We start from the raw sequence: 14819 nt of genomic DNA on the forward strand, positions 1-14819 counted from the left end.
TTCTGAACTCAATCCATTGGGAATGCACCTATTTTTTGGTTTCAAAGCATTGAATTTGGACTTTCTGCTCAAAAGAAACAGATCTAAGAGGGAGTAGTGTGTGCAATATTCAAATCAGTCTCAGATTTTGGAAGCCATTTGGAATGAACCATGGTCGACCATGTTTCCGAGGACTGAGAAAACTTGGTTACTGAAGAAAGCTGCCATATCAAATAGCAAGTGTGCTTTTCTAGCCCTGCCTGTAGGCTATGAGGATCAGCAGTTCTTCACTTCCCTTAGTCCCTCAAAGTTTCTGCCATGATCTCTAAGCCCCTCTGCACCATTCCTGATCCAAAGTATCCAGTCTCTCTCCTTCTCCTTGATATTTTTCCTTCTTTTCTCATCTGATCTTTCCCACCCTTCCTCGTGCAATCACACTCACAACTATTCCCCATTGATTTCTCCCCTACCTTGGCAATCTGTAAACTCATCTGACTCCAAGCTTCACAAACTTTTTTTTAACACTCCCCCCAACCCTCCCCTTCATTTCTCTCCCCCATACAATCCCTTCAATACCTCCCAGTGTAATAGTCTTCATTGCTCCTTATCCGTTATGATCCCCTATTTACTCCCAGCTACACAATGCTCCTTCCTTTCTTCCCTCCCACCTCTCTCCCACCCCTCACCCACCTAGTAAACTCTACTTCCTGGACAGAAATCTGAGCCTGCCCGAGGGGGCCTAACCGTAGACACCACATGCTCAGCATCCCTCTCCTCAGGGTCTTTGTGAATAGGAAAATGGGTGATAACAAAATACAAATTGTAAATCCATATTTCAGGCAAGTGGAAAATGTGCCCAACATGTTCCAGGGAATTGAAACTGTACCAGAAAAAAGGCAAGGCTATAAGAGCAGAGCTGTGATAGGAAATGTAAACCATTCTTCTAATGAAAGCATTCCAGCAACAGAGAACGAGAATACATTTGCTTCATCACCAAGTTGATACAGTGAAATTAAATATGACACAAGGACTGAATCTATTCTGCAGTTATATTCTGTGCCGTGGTTGCATTTCACAAAGGACGAGTCAAGAACAAAGAGATGTGAATGGAAAAGGGTGAAGAAAACGGAAAAAAAACCCCGAGTTCCTGCAAAAATATTGTTATCGGGAAGATTTGTACATTCGAAAAATTAAGGACTGAAAATTAAATATGTGACATGGCATAAATTAAACATAACTAAGTGGAATCTTTCAAATAGTTGAATGTAAGGAAGCAGCAGTTTTGAAGCTATGTCTTAAGGAAAGTATATTGTGGGCATGAATTTAAGGTCTGTAACACAGATTCTGAAGCTGGAGGCCAAGTGAATAGAAGATGTATTACCCATACAGGGTCTCCAAGCAAGGACGAGCACTTGGGCTAGCATGCCATCCAGGAGGGAGAAAGTGAGGACTGCAGATGCTGGAGATCAGAGCTGAAAAATACTTTGCTGGAAAAACGCAGCAGGTCAGGCAGCATCCAAGGAGCAGGAGAATCGACATTTCGGGCATAAGCCCTTCTTCAGGAATCATATCTTCAGCATGCCATCCATACCTGGTTAGTGACTTAATTAGCAGATTATGACATCTGGCAGACCAGTTGATTTGACATATGGTTTACAAAAATCAACAAGTCCACTCAATACGTACGACCATGGACTTTTAGAATAGTGCAGTACAGAAAGAGGCCACTTAGCCCATCAAATCTGCAATGTAGTTGCTTATCATTCACAACAGCACTTGTGGGATGCAAAGATTCAGACACCCAACATGTAAGGAAGGTAATTTACCCCAACATCTGCCATCACAAAGTTTCTGGAAAATTGTTTTTGAGCTGTTGTAGTAAACTCCTGGATTTGGCAGGAAGTGTTATTGCCTCCTGACAGGAGGGCAAAGATCTTGGTGACCTATTCTCAAAAAGGTTGCATTGACAAAGGCTGCCATTGTATTTCCTCTGCAGCCCCAGGACGGAGAGCAGAAGGTGCAGACAGGGAAAGCTCTGTGCCATTCCCTTACAATGTCGGAGCTGGGCTCCTCCCTACTCTTTCAGAGAGGCAGAAGACTGTCTGACAGGCCAACCAATGCACCCAGGCTGTCATTAGCAATTTTCTGCATGCCATTCCATTGAATTTTTCATCTGCTTTGTATCCAGTGACTTACCTCATGCAATTTCTGATTGTTCCAAGCCCAGCACCATGCAAATAGTTCAAATCAGGCCTCACAGGTACTAGCCTCAAAGGTTCCAGTAGTGCCAATATCTGAGCTGGAGGCCACAAATATCAGACCTTGTGACTATACGTCTTCAATAGCATTGTTGTTTGCCATCCATCTTCCTCATGGTTGATGCGGCATCTCTTGGGTACTTAAAATCTGAAACTCAATGAAGGGTGAGTTGGGGTGAAGGTGGAAAGCAAGGAGTTCATTGCATGAAATCAGCAGCTAGCATTATGCCAGACAGGAGAGTATGAGGTGGGAGTCTTCAAGGGCCATAATGCAAGAACGTCACATTATCCTCAATGTTCTCAATGACAGTGGGTGCCACAGAATCTGTCAGAACCAACTCATGATGCTGAGAAGCACCTTCTCCATAAGGATCAGGGGACTCAAATTGTCTCTGATGATATCTGTGTGGGCATGCATATATTTATATTTTGACATTGACTGACATACAGAACTGCCAACTTTGAGAGCCAGTTGCCTGCCCTCTTTTTCTCTGGTATATTTTATGTTAATCAAAACGAAAGAGGTCAGTGCTGGAAGGTACCCTGACATTGGCATCCAGCATCAACAGTGAACCCACTTTGGTTCAGTTCCTTACAACCAAATACAAAGTAAATCTCCTTTTAACTGTGCTCCAACTCTTCATCTTGAAATCAAACACCAATGTGTTTCTTTATATATGTTATAAGCAGTCATTATAATGGCAAGTTTTGAGAAGATTTGCAGTTCAGGTTGAAGTTCTGGATGTAGGTTTGCTCACTGAGCTGGAAGGTTCGGTTTCAGACATTTTGTCACCATACGAGGTAACATCTTCAGTGAGCCTCCACATGAATCCAGAGCCTCACGGATGGTGTTACCTAGTATAGTGACGAAACATCAGAAACTGAACCTTCTAGCTCAGTAAGCAAACCTGCATCCAGAGTCACTATAATGGTCTGAGTGAGATTGTCACTTTGTGGTCAGGTTATGGAGTGAATCCACATCAACCAGAAATGGAACTGAAAATGTTGAAACTGATTGTTCTTTATTTTCAGAACAAAGAGACAGTCATCCCAACAGATTGAGTTGGATTTGAATGCAAAACCAAAAGGTGATGACCAAATGTGCAAACTGTTAATGACTTGGCATGGAAGCATGTTGAAATCATATTAATGGTTTCACTTTTAAAAATTCTAATATTGCTGAAGAGATTGATTCAGATCACATCTCTATTCTGATCAGACCAATGACATTCACTTTTTCCTTCATGCAATAACCAGAATGGAATTCCTCCCAAATCATTGCATTATCTTCAGTGGATTTTAAAAAAAAATTCATTCATAGGATGAGGGGCATCACTGGGTAAGCCAGCTTTTATTGCCTACCCTAATTACCCAGAGGACAGTAAAGAGCCGCATTGCTGTGGGTGTAGCGTCATACGTAGGCCAGACCATGTAATGTTAACAGTTTCCTTACCTAAAGGACATTAGTGAACCAGATGGTTTTTTTCCAACAATTGACAATAGATTCACAATCATCACGAGACCCGTAATTGCAGATTTTTATTGAATTCAAATCTTGCTATCTTCCATGACAGGATTCAGACCGGAGCCCACAAATCATTACCTGGGTTACTGGAATAGCAGTCCAGCACCTCTCCTATAATGCACTTAAACATAGCTCCTACCACTGTTGCAGCAATAGTATCAGATACTATGAGGATATATTACTTAGGCAGGAGTCCTCCAGCAAAACAAAAAGTGGGCCACTGGCTTTTGTTACACACACACACACACACACACACACACACACACACACACACACACACACACAAACTGAATAAAAAAGATCATAGATTAGATTAGACTTACAGTGTGGAAACAGGCCCTTCGGCCCAACAAGTCCACACCGACCCGCCGAAGCGAAACCCACCCATACCCCTACATTACCCTTACCTAACACTACGGGCAATTTAGCATGGCCAATTCACCTGACCCGCACATCTTTGGACTGTGGGAGGAAACCGGAGCACCCGGAGGAAACCCACGCAGACACGGGGAGAACGTGCAAACTCCACACAGTCAGTCGCCTGAGTCGGGAATTGAACCCGGGTCTTCAGGCGCTGTGAGGCAGCAGTGCTAACCACTGTGCCACCGTGCCGCCCACTAAAGTAAAAATTTAAAAAAACAAGTTAAATCTGCTCCTGAACTTTAAGCTTTAAAATGTTCTATTACTTACCTGCTTTGGAACATACTGTGAGTGTTGGCCATTTGAGAGATACATGTCAGCAGTTATTTGAGGAATAGAAGACAAGTAAAATCTGGGAATTCTGCTTTCTTTGTTGTTTTTGCACTGTCCGCTCTCAACAATTTTCCTTATTTCCTTTGATTCAGTCATGTTTATTCTTCACTTTGATGTAATGCTGTTCTACTCCTCTATTCTTTCTTCCATTCACTCTTGACATTGCTCAGGTAAATGGAAAGCTCATTCAGTATAATCAGGACGCATGGGTAAATGGGGTAAGTCATAAGCATTCAGGTCTGAGCCAGTCATAAACCATTTCATTGCCCGTTTGAGAAGATAAACTGGCTATTTTAGCCTTAGGGAGTGAAAGTCATGCTTCTATTTCTCCGAGTGCATCAAACACCTTGTAAGTAATGGCCTAATGTGTCGGCTAATTATGTGCTCTGTACATAAAGTGTACCTTACTCACTGTATGAATGTAATGCTTACAGATATTAATGACACTTTAGTGCAAGGTAACTGATCACTGCTGTATTAATGTAATAGTATTTCTACATTAAGTCATTATAAGAACCAAAAACTATTGAGCAGTAACAGATTGTATCTTGTGCGGGAGTTAGGCTACAATAACTTCTGATGTTGCTATGGATTTTTAAAAGTTATTAAGCTATATAAATCAAGAAATATTTCAAAATATTGTTCAAACGATGAAAAGGCATCATTGATACACTATCATGCTTAGTGTCAAGGAGCACTTGCATATTCACCTCTTAACATTAGGGAGTACTTAGCTATTCACCTCTGAATAGCTCCTTTAATGCAAGGTTGTCAAAGATCTAGTTAGTGATTAAAGGTGATTATGAAAATCTAAAGTGTAATTAACTGTGACAAATAATTCACTAGCGGTCTGGTGGTAATTGATGGCATATCATCAATGTCTGTATGGAGTAAATGCCACATATAGTTCTTCAGAGTGAATTATACATTCCAGCTACATTGCAGCTAAAGCAGAAGGTGTAAACGTCCAAGATTGTTGCATGTGAGAGCTGATCAAGGTTGTCTGTAATGATTCCCTTAACTTCAGTTGGGAGCTAGGTTGGAACATTTGGACAAAACTAAATAAGGTATCTGACTACTATCCTGCAGCCAGATAGAGAAGCAGAGGGGTTAAGGAGAGCAGACCGCTTGCGCAGCTCCTGTATTGGAGAACAGGGAGGGAGATAACATTGGATGGGAGAAAATATGGTCAAATATTCACCGATAGTTGCATCGCTACAATACTGGATTTCAGTTACGTGGTCCTGACTTCAAGCCCCAACCTAAATCGCCAGTCAAACTGTATGTTCTTTGGATTCGTTTAGTCTTTACAGGGCACCATCAGTCATACATAAGTACAATAGTGGACCATCATGAAGTATACATAAGTCCACCAGTGAACCACCACAACTTGTTCAGAACTGTCAGCACACCAACATCAATCATTTACAACTCCATTTGAAAGCAAACAGACATCATACATAAACTCTACCACTGCAACACAATACACTGTATGCTTTCAATTAATTTGCTAGTATAAGACCCCTCCCCATTGCAGCATCAGAAATGGAAACAAAATTATGCCTTTCATATATTAAACTGTGGCGACAACCAGCAAGTCCAGGTATCACCTGACAGCAGATATCAGAATGTGAAGAGGATTGTCTAAAACTAAAGTGATCCAAGTTTAGATCCAAACTACAAATCCAATTTTTCACTCATCCCTCTAATTCAATGATTTTATTTGCTATTCAGCTCTAAACAAGACTGATTAAAATAGATAAAGGGGCAGTTGATGGCAGCACGTGTACCTGAAGGGAATTGTTACAAAATACAAATATGAGGCCGATGTGGGAGGTACATGAAAGTTTACTTACAATAAGCAATATTTAGTTTGGCTTGCCTTGTACCCCTGCTGGCCTCAGAATGACTCCAGTCTTCATGCACTGATGCCCAAGCACAGTTCCTAAATATTTTGTACGGATTTCATAATAGAGGACATTAAAACATATAAGTTTTACTGGGCCACATTAGGCTTCTGCAGTATTCAAAATGATATTTGTCCAGATAAATACCAACTGCCAAAACAAAGCAAGTCACTGTTAAGCGACCCCAGTGAATGCTTTTGGATGAATTTGACCAATTATTCAGTCCAAAAGGACCAGGAAGAATCAGTGAGATGGTAGACTTTGGCCACTTAATAGTTAAAAGAGCAAGCCAATTGTTGCTTATTGACTTCACTAACCACAGCAAGCAGGAAAACAATGACAAATCAGTGGTTTTCATGCACCAGAGTGTAAAACATATTTTATGCAGCTTGATGAATCAGCTAGCAGTACTTTGGTTTAACTTTGTATGTGCCATGTCAAATGAGAAAGTATCTATTCAATAGCCCGTCATAGGCAGAAATGTTTCATTGTTGTCACAGGGAAGAAGTAAATCATAAAAATGGGAGACAAGAAGAATAAATAATTTTATTTTCAAGCTTAAAGTGATCTGGGAAGATGCAGGACAGAACATTTTAACAATTTTATGGCACCATTAAATTTTACAACAAGCTACTGTGAAGAAAACCTAAAACAGATTATACTTATTCAGGTATGTCACGTATGTACATTATGATTCTATCTGAGTATTTATGAGTAGGGAGAGAGAAAAAGACAAAGAGAGAGCAGAGAATGAGAGAGGGAAACAAACAAGGAGAGAAATGAAATGAAACAAAATTTTAAGATGCATTTGATTCTCATTTTTGTTCCATCCCTTCCTTTTGTTTCCAGGTCACTCACCACCGCAAGCATCCCCCCCCCCTCCCCGCCACAAGACACCAACCCTTCTCTGCCACTACCCTCCAAACAGGAAGATTACTAACAATGGCATTGATTCACAGCCCAGACCTTCTAACTGAATGAAATAAAAGTGGCAGGTTTGCTCCATGCCAACTTGGAGGGCATTGTTGCACCTTGGGCAGTGATTACATGGTGCGATTGATACAAATAAAAGTGCCCGCTTCATTCTGGGCAATAAATGAGAAAAGAGATGCAGTAACAATTTGAAAGGAGGTAGAAGAAAAGAAGAGGCAAATTGACATGTCTGGAACAACCGAAAACCCAGACAGCTAATAATTCTGCCTTTGTAAAGGGGAAATTACTGTTATGCAGTGTTTACACAGTACAAATTGTGAAAATTATGTTGTCATATTGACATGTGTAGCAGAAGGACAATTTTAAAATTACATTGTTCGACACCTTTAATGACTTGTAACGCTAGAGGTGTGGCTACCCCTATTAAATGTGTGCAGAATCAATCCAAGGCATAATTGGTGTTGTTAGAGAAAATTATAATACAACTGTTATGCTGCAATCCAATGTCCTACGTAAACTGCTATTATTTTTGAAGGTTTGGAAAAAAAGACTTCTGTTTCACTCCTATGATTTGGTTTCTCAACTCAATCTACCCCCATCCTCAAAACCACTCCATTTCAATAGATCAGCAGTGTGTGCCTTCGATCCAGTTCCTGCTATGGTCACACAGTTTGTAATTTAAGGTGTTTTTCTACACCTAGGTAAATATAGCTAAGGCGAATTGTCCTCAAAATGTGGAAATGGAACTCTCCCAGTTTTTTTTTATCTGCTCCTCAGTAATGCAGTGCTGGTTTGAATTAACATCTCTGCTGAACTGTCTTCTGAGATTAGATGAGGTTGTTTACTGGAATAAATTCCTGGTCATGTGTGAGAGGCTTTCTTTTTTCCCTCGTTGCTCATTTCGAGTCGAGGAAGAAAATGTTAATGTGCGTTCCTTTGCACCGACGTGGATCCAGGCAGCTGCTGCCATCAGAGCCTGTAAACTACAGCAGGTCGAGAGGGCTGTAGCAGAGGGAAAGGTTAATAGCAATGCACGAGCCTGATAAACATGCAAAATGCGATGCAGCCTCGGCATTCAGTGATGGGTTCGAACTGGGTGTTGACATGAGATATAGAAGTGCTCATTGAAAATAATTCTGACTGATGGCTGCACAGGCCAGAAAGTGGGGATGAGCTTGAACGGCTGAGCACTTGATGAAGAGGCAAAGGTTACTCAGTGTCTCTGGTTAAGGAAAACAAGGGATTTCATAGCAATAAAACATAGGGCAGGGAAAGGAATGAAGACCGATAAATACAGAACATTGTCATTTTCTGTTTTATTTGCTGAAAGATTCTAGACCCCAGATATGCTGGGACCTGCTGAATATTCCTCCCCCACCTTTGAGCTTGAATAATGTTTGTACCGCAAAGTGTTGGCAGAGCAAGCACAGAGTGGGTGACGGAACCAAGGGTATCTCCTTAACCAGTGAAAGTTAAAGGGTGAGAAAGAAACAGAGAAATGACAGAGAAGGAAACAGGCCAAATTACAATCAGATCGGAAACAAAAAGAAATAAGGAGAGGGAGAGAAAGGTTGAATTATGAGCAAGTTTAAAAAAAGAAAGAACATTTCAGGGAAGAAAATTCTCAAAGAGTAATTTATTACATGTAGGAATGAGACTTTGTGGTTTAAATTATCCCATTTCTGGGGTTGAACAGGTTGCTTGGCATTTCAGGAATATAAATCTCATCATTATAAAAAGGGTTCTTATGCTATTAAGTACCAGCCTTAAGTTTCTATAACGCATTTTATTGTAACAACCCAAAGCAGTAATTTCAAGAGAGGTTGATGGCCAGTTGCCATTTTTGTGACTTAAATATCCAATTCACAACACATGGACAAATCCTTTCTGCACCACAAATGACTGGGTCCATCTCACACTAATAATGGTGTGTACATTAATCTTACTATTATTCTGCCAGAAAATTCTGATCATCTGGTTATTTAAACTACAGACTTTGAAAGATATTTGCATTCTTATCTGTGGAAATGACCAATGCAGCTTAATAGATTTGAGTATTTTCATGCGATGGTATCAATCTGTCAATATGATAGGTGCTTATTTCTTAGTAATCCATCAGAACAGCATGATGTGCCACCGAGGTTTCCCATACACTACACCAAGTACAGGGAGTGGAGGAAAACTTCCTTTTTCTGTTGTGATCTCCCACCTTGGAGGCAGTAACACACAGGAGAGAGTCCTTTGGAAATGATGTGCAGTTGTCACTTTCTCCTCCTCCATCTGTAGAATAGGAGAAAGAGATGGTACATTTTCTCGTGACCTCAACCTGGTAGAAGCTAGCCCCTGTGGCTGCATCCTAAATAGAGGAATAAGAAATGCTTTGAAATTAATGAGGCAGTGGCAGAAATCTTGTTTCCAAATCACCAACTTCTGTTGGGTTCAGAATTCTTCATGTCCATCTGATCTTGGCTTCTTTGCACCTCATAGATCTCAGCCGAACTTATAAGCAGTACATTATCAATGCAAGCCCAGGTCGCAGTAGTTCCAGCATTAGTTGTCAATCTGAAATATGTAAAATGAAACCAGAGAGAATTCAAGGGACATAAGTTGCTAAAGCATGAGCTTTCCTTGGACAATTCATTTATTGATGTACAATTGGCAAAAATTGGAACTGTTGGCAAAAATGCTCTCACATGGTTTATGCATTGTTGAAGTGGTGAGGAAATTCACCCATTGTAGCTGAATGTGAGGATTGCATCCATATTTTCCAATACATTTTATCAAGTGTAGCGTTAAGGACATGTAGTAAAATTGAAGTTAATTGGAATCAGTTTGGATATCTTTTCACTGGTTTGAGATACACAAAGGAAATTTGAACGGCCACTCATCTCCGAACCAGGACCTCACTGCTTGAATTCCTATGTCCTATGCTCAACAACATTCAACTGTTCCATCCATGACTATCTCTCCAGCATAAGATTAGAAGTGTAATTTTTTTTGCGAATGATTGCAGTGTTCAGTACAATTCAAAAGTCTGCTGTTACCGTGGTAATCTGTGTTCAATTGAACACTATTTAGGATTGTCCTGATAAACGGCAAATAACATTGTGCCTCAACATGGACCAGTAAGTGGCCATCTCAAACAAGACAGAATTCGACCTTCTCCCCTTGACATTAAATGCTACTATCAATGCCAAATTCCCCACCATCAGCATCCTAGGGTTATCATTGAGTGGAATGCAACAAGGTCAGCCATTTAAATAATGTAGCTGTATGAGCAGGTCAAAGGCTAGGAATAACTCAACTGCTGACTTCCAAACCACTGTCTACCACCTGAAAGCACATGTCAGAAATGTGTTGAGGTACTCTCCATTTACCTCGAAGAGTATAACTGTAATAATGCAGGATTCTTACCATTAGCCAAGCCAAAGTCAGCTCGATTAATAAAGATCAAAAATTAATAAAAAGAGTTAAAATAAATTATGAAAGAAAAAGTAGCACAAAATATCAAAAAGGATAGCAAAAGCTTCTATAGATATATAAAAGAGAAGAGAGTCGTTCAAGGTGAATGTGGTCCCTTGAAAGATGAAACTGGAGAGTTAATAGTGGGGAACATTGAGATGGCAGAGATGCTGAATCAATACTTTGCCTCAGTTTTCACGGTGGAGAACAATAGTACCATTCCTTTTGGAACGGGCAAGTCGGAAGCAATAGATAAAGTAGAAGTTAGAACAATCAACATTGATAGGGAAAAGGCACTAAGCAAACTATTAAGATTGAGGACAGACAAGCCCCTCGAGCCTGATGGCCTACATCCTAGAGTATTAAAGGAAGTGGCAGCTGTGATAGTAATCCATTGGTTACAATATTCCAAAATTACCTGGACATGGGTAAGGTTCCAATGGATTGGAAAATGGTTTATGTAACACCCTTATTCAAAAAGGGAGGCAGCAAAATGTGGGAAATTATAGACCGGTTAGTTTAGCATCTGTTGTTGGGAAAGGATTAGAACTGAAAATGTGTTGCTGGTTAAAGCGCAGCAGGTCAGGCAGCATCCAAGGAGCAGGGGATTCGACGTTTCAGGCCAAAGCCCTTCATCAGGCTTTTATTGTTAAAGGAATAGTTAAAGGAAGTTTTGTTGCAATATGCGAGGCATTGGTGAGACTGCACCTGGAGTATTGTGCACAGTTTTGATCTCCTTATGTGAGGAAAGATGTAATGGCATTGGAGGTAGTTCAGAGAAGATCCACTAGGTTGATCCCAGAGATTAAGGGTTTGTCGTATGAAGAGACATTGAACAGTTTAGGTGAATACTCTCTGAAATTTAGAAGAATGAGGGGAGATCAAATTGAGGTATTCAAGATGATAAAAGGTGTGGATAAAATAGATGTGGAGCAGATGCTTCCCCTTGTGGGGCATTCTAGGATGAGAGATTATAATCTTAGGATAACAACTTTAAAACAGAGTCGAGGAGAAACTACTTCTCCCAAAGGGTTGTGAGTCTATGGAATCTCTACCCCGAAGGGCAGTAGATGCTGGGGCAGTGAGTAAATTTAAGGAGGAGTTAGACAGATTTTTAATTGAAAATGGGTTGAAAGGTTATGGGGGGAAGGCCGGAAAATGGGGGTGAGGAGCATATCAGCCAAGGTCGAATGGTGGAGCAGGCTCAATGGGACGAATGAATTAATTTTGCTCCTTTATCTTATGAACTTGATTAGCATTTCAATCATCACCTTAAGTATACATTTACCTCACCACTAGTGCACATTGGATGCAGTGCAGGCATTTACAAGATGCACTTACTACAGCTTCCCCAACAGAAACTCCCGAAAGGCACACTCTCTATAGCCAAGAAAAGGAAGGACATGGATGAATGGGAATGCCAATTTCCCTCCAAGAAACACAACTTCCAGACTTTGAATTACATCATTGTTCCTTCACTGCTGCTGGTCCAAGACCTGGAACTGCCTTCCTTAACTACATTATGACTGTCCCTACACTACAAGGACTGCAGCAGTTAATGAGGTGGCTCACTACCGACATCTCAAGGACAATAGGAATGAGCAACAATTATTGGCCTTTCCAGCAATGTCACATCCCATGAATTAACAAAAAAAATTTACATTGCCCTCAGCAGTGTGACCTTGAAGAGGTGATATATAATTACACTATGTAAAATTACCTTAACAGGGACAGAATGAAAACAATAGTCAATCCAGTTTCTGGACAGAGGATGCTTTCTCAGCTGTGTGGGAACAAAGTGAGCATTATCGCAAATTTCCTAAGATTCAAGTTGAAATATCTTTGTAATATCTTTTACATATTTTATGTTTAAAGTATATTTTTGGAAAGCAAAATTCTTGCCAGCATTGATGGAGATCTCTTGCAGGTAAATGTTGATGGATTGCTGGATGGCAAGATATTCAATGGGTTTGTGCTTGGCAGGCAATTGGCCCTCTATCTTACGTTGTCAGGCACAGACATGATGCCTTTTGACGTAAAGCTAGACACTGGCTCAATGTTGAAACTGGTGGTTCTGGGGAAATACTGGATTCCACAATGGGACTGCTTTTGACTCCTTTAACTACTGCAAGGTAACCTGTTGAATCCATCTACTTTCCACCGTCTGCCATGGCACCCCATATGGAACCTTGATGAGGAAGTACTACCTTCAGGTATCCATTGGATCAAAATGTGGGAAACATGGGAGGTCATTAACACTTTCCTCATCCCAACCTCATGTGTCATATGACAGCCTCTCAACTAATGCAACGAGAGTAAGTTCAGAATAAGCCAGGGTCTCTGCTATTGTGCCTCTGGGGTTATGGTATGAGCAAAATATACATTTGGAGAGAGACAAGCAATGCTGCTCATACATAACGTTTTCCCCTCTACCTCAATGAACTAATTATGTTAAAATTACCTTAGCAAACCGGGACATTATCACTTGCCAATGGAAATATGTCCCAGCAACATAATTAAAATTGGAAAAATTTTGGAACTTGTAATTTTGCTTGAAGTTATGAAATGGAGAAAGCTACAAAGAGGAATAATAAGACGAAGGAATACAAAAGTTAAACTTTGTCTTCACAATCAAAATTCTACATTCTAATATTCACAGTGTCTACTTTCATTGTAAAATGTTTAAAGGCACGTTAGTTATCAGCATCTTTAAAGCAACGAAGGTAACTTTGAACTTGTATCAGACATTGCTTAGATCTCAGCTGGAGTTCTGTGTACAGTACTGGGTACTACATTATAGGAAGGATGTGAACATATTCTGGAGAAATCAGAAGTAATTTCTAACAATGATTCCAGAGTTGATAAATTTCAGTTATGAGGGTAGATTGAAGAAGTTGGGGCTGATCTCATTGGAAAGAAGAAGACTGAGAGGAGAATTGATAGAGGTATCCAAAATCATGAGGGTACAGGATGGAGTAGACAGGAAGAAACTGTTCCCATTAGTAAAGAGAACAGAGACAGCAGAACATAGATTGAAAGTGATTTGCAAAATAAGTGAGGGGGATATGAGAAAAACTTTCTCACTGGGTGAATAGTTAGGGTATGGAATGCACTGCCTGGAAGTGTGATAAAGATATGCTCAGGTGAGGCATCCAAGAGGGCATTAGATGATTATTTGAATAATACTATGTGTAAAGGTATGGGGATAAAGCAGGAGATTAGCACCAGATAATGATGCTTATTTGATGAGCCAGTGTAGGCTTGATGGGCCAAATACCTCCTGCTATACTGTAAAACTTATGTGATTCCATGAAATTTACTTTGCTCAATGTTTTCCATATTTTCCAGTTGACTTAAGTATGTGTATGTGTTTGTAATTATTTTTAATCAACTTGTTCAGACAAAGTAGGGACACTACCATCATTAGACAAGGCCCTTAAAGTTGTGACTGTAAACTAAAGCCTGGGACATGATGATAAATATGGGTTTGACTCCTGACTTCAATCATACTTAGGTTAGGGGTGGAGGACTGGTGACACTGAGTGCGTGTTTGACCCCTCCCAGCAGGGACTGAGGGAGGGTGCATCATTCTGTACCTTCTAATGTTGCTGCGACCAGCTTTAATGATGGGAGCATTAACTGTCCACTGCAAATCAGGCATCTTAGCTAGAATGCAGTGTATGGTATGGGAAGGCAAATTAAACCAAATATCAATACAAATACAACAAAATGTATCATGCAATGTAATGTGCATGGTTAAATTAGAATAGATCAACAAGAAAATGTGTTCCTTTCAATAGCCTCATCTCGGCTGTTAGAGCCTCCCTCTATTGGTTATGTTAGGAATGACAGCTTTTACAGAGTTCTCTTGATTGTATCGTGGTTTTTAAAATGAGCAACAAAAAAATGGAGCGCTTCAACTCCCTCAGTGAATTCTGAACAAACTGTGGAGGATATTTGGATAACATGAAGTTGAACGAGTATCTGATGAGCTGGTTTCAT

The sequence above is a fragment of the Hemiscyllium ocellatum genome, chromosome 31, assembly GCF_020745735.1.
Source record: "Hemiscyllium ocellatum isolate sHemOce1 chromosome 31, sHemOce1.pat.X.cur, whole genome shotgun sequence".
NCBI lineage: Eukaryota > Metazoa > Chordata > Chondrichthyes > Orectolobiformes > Hemiscylliidae > Hemiscyllium > Hemiscyllium ocellatum.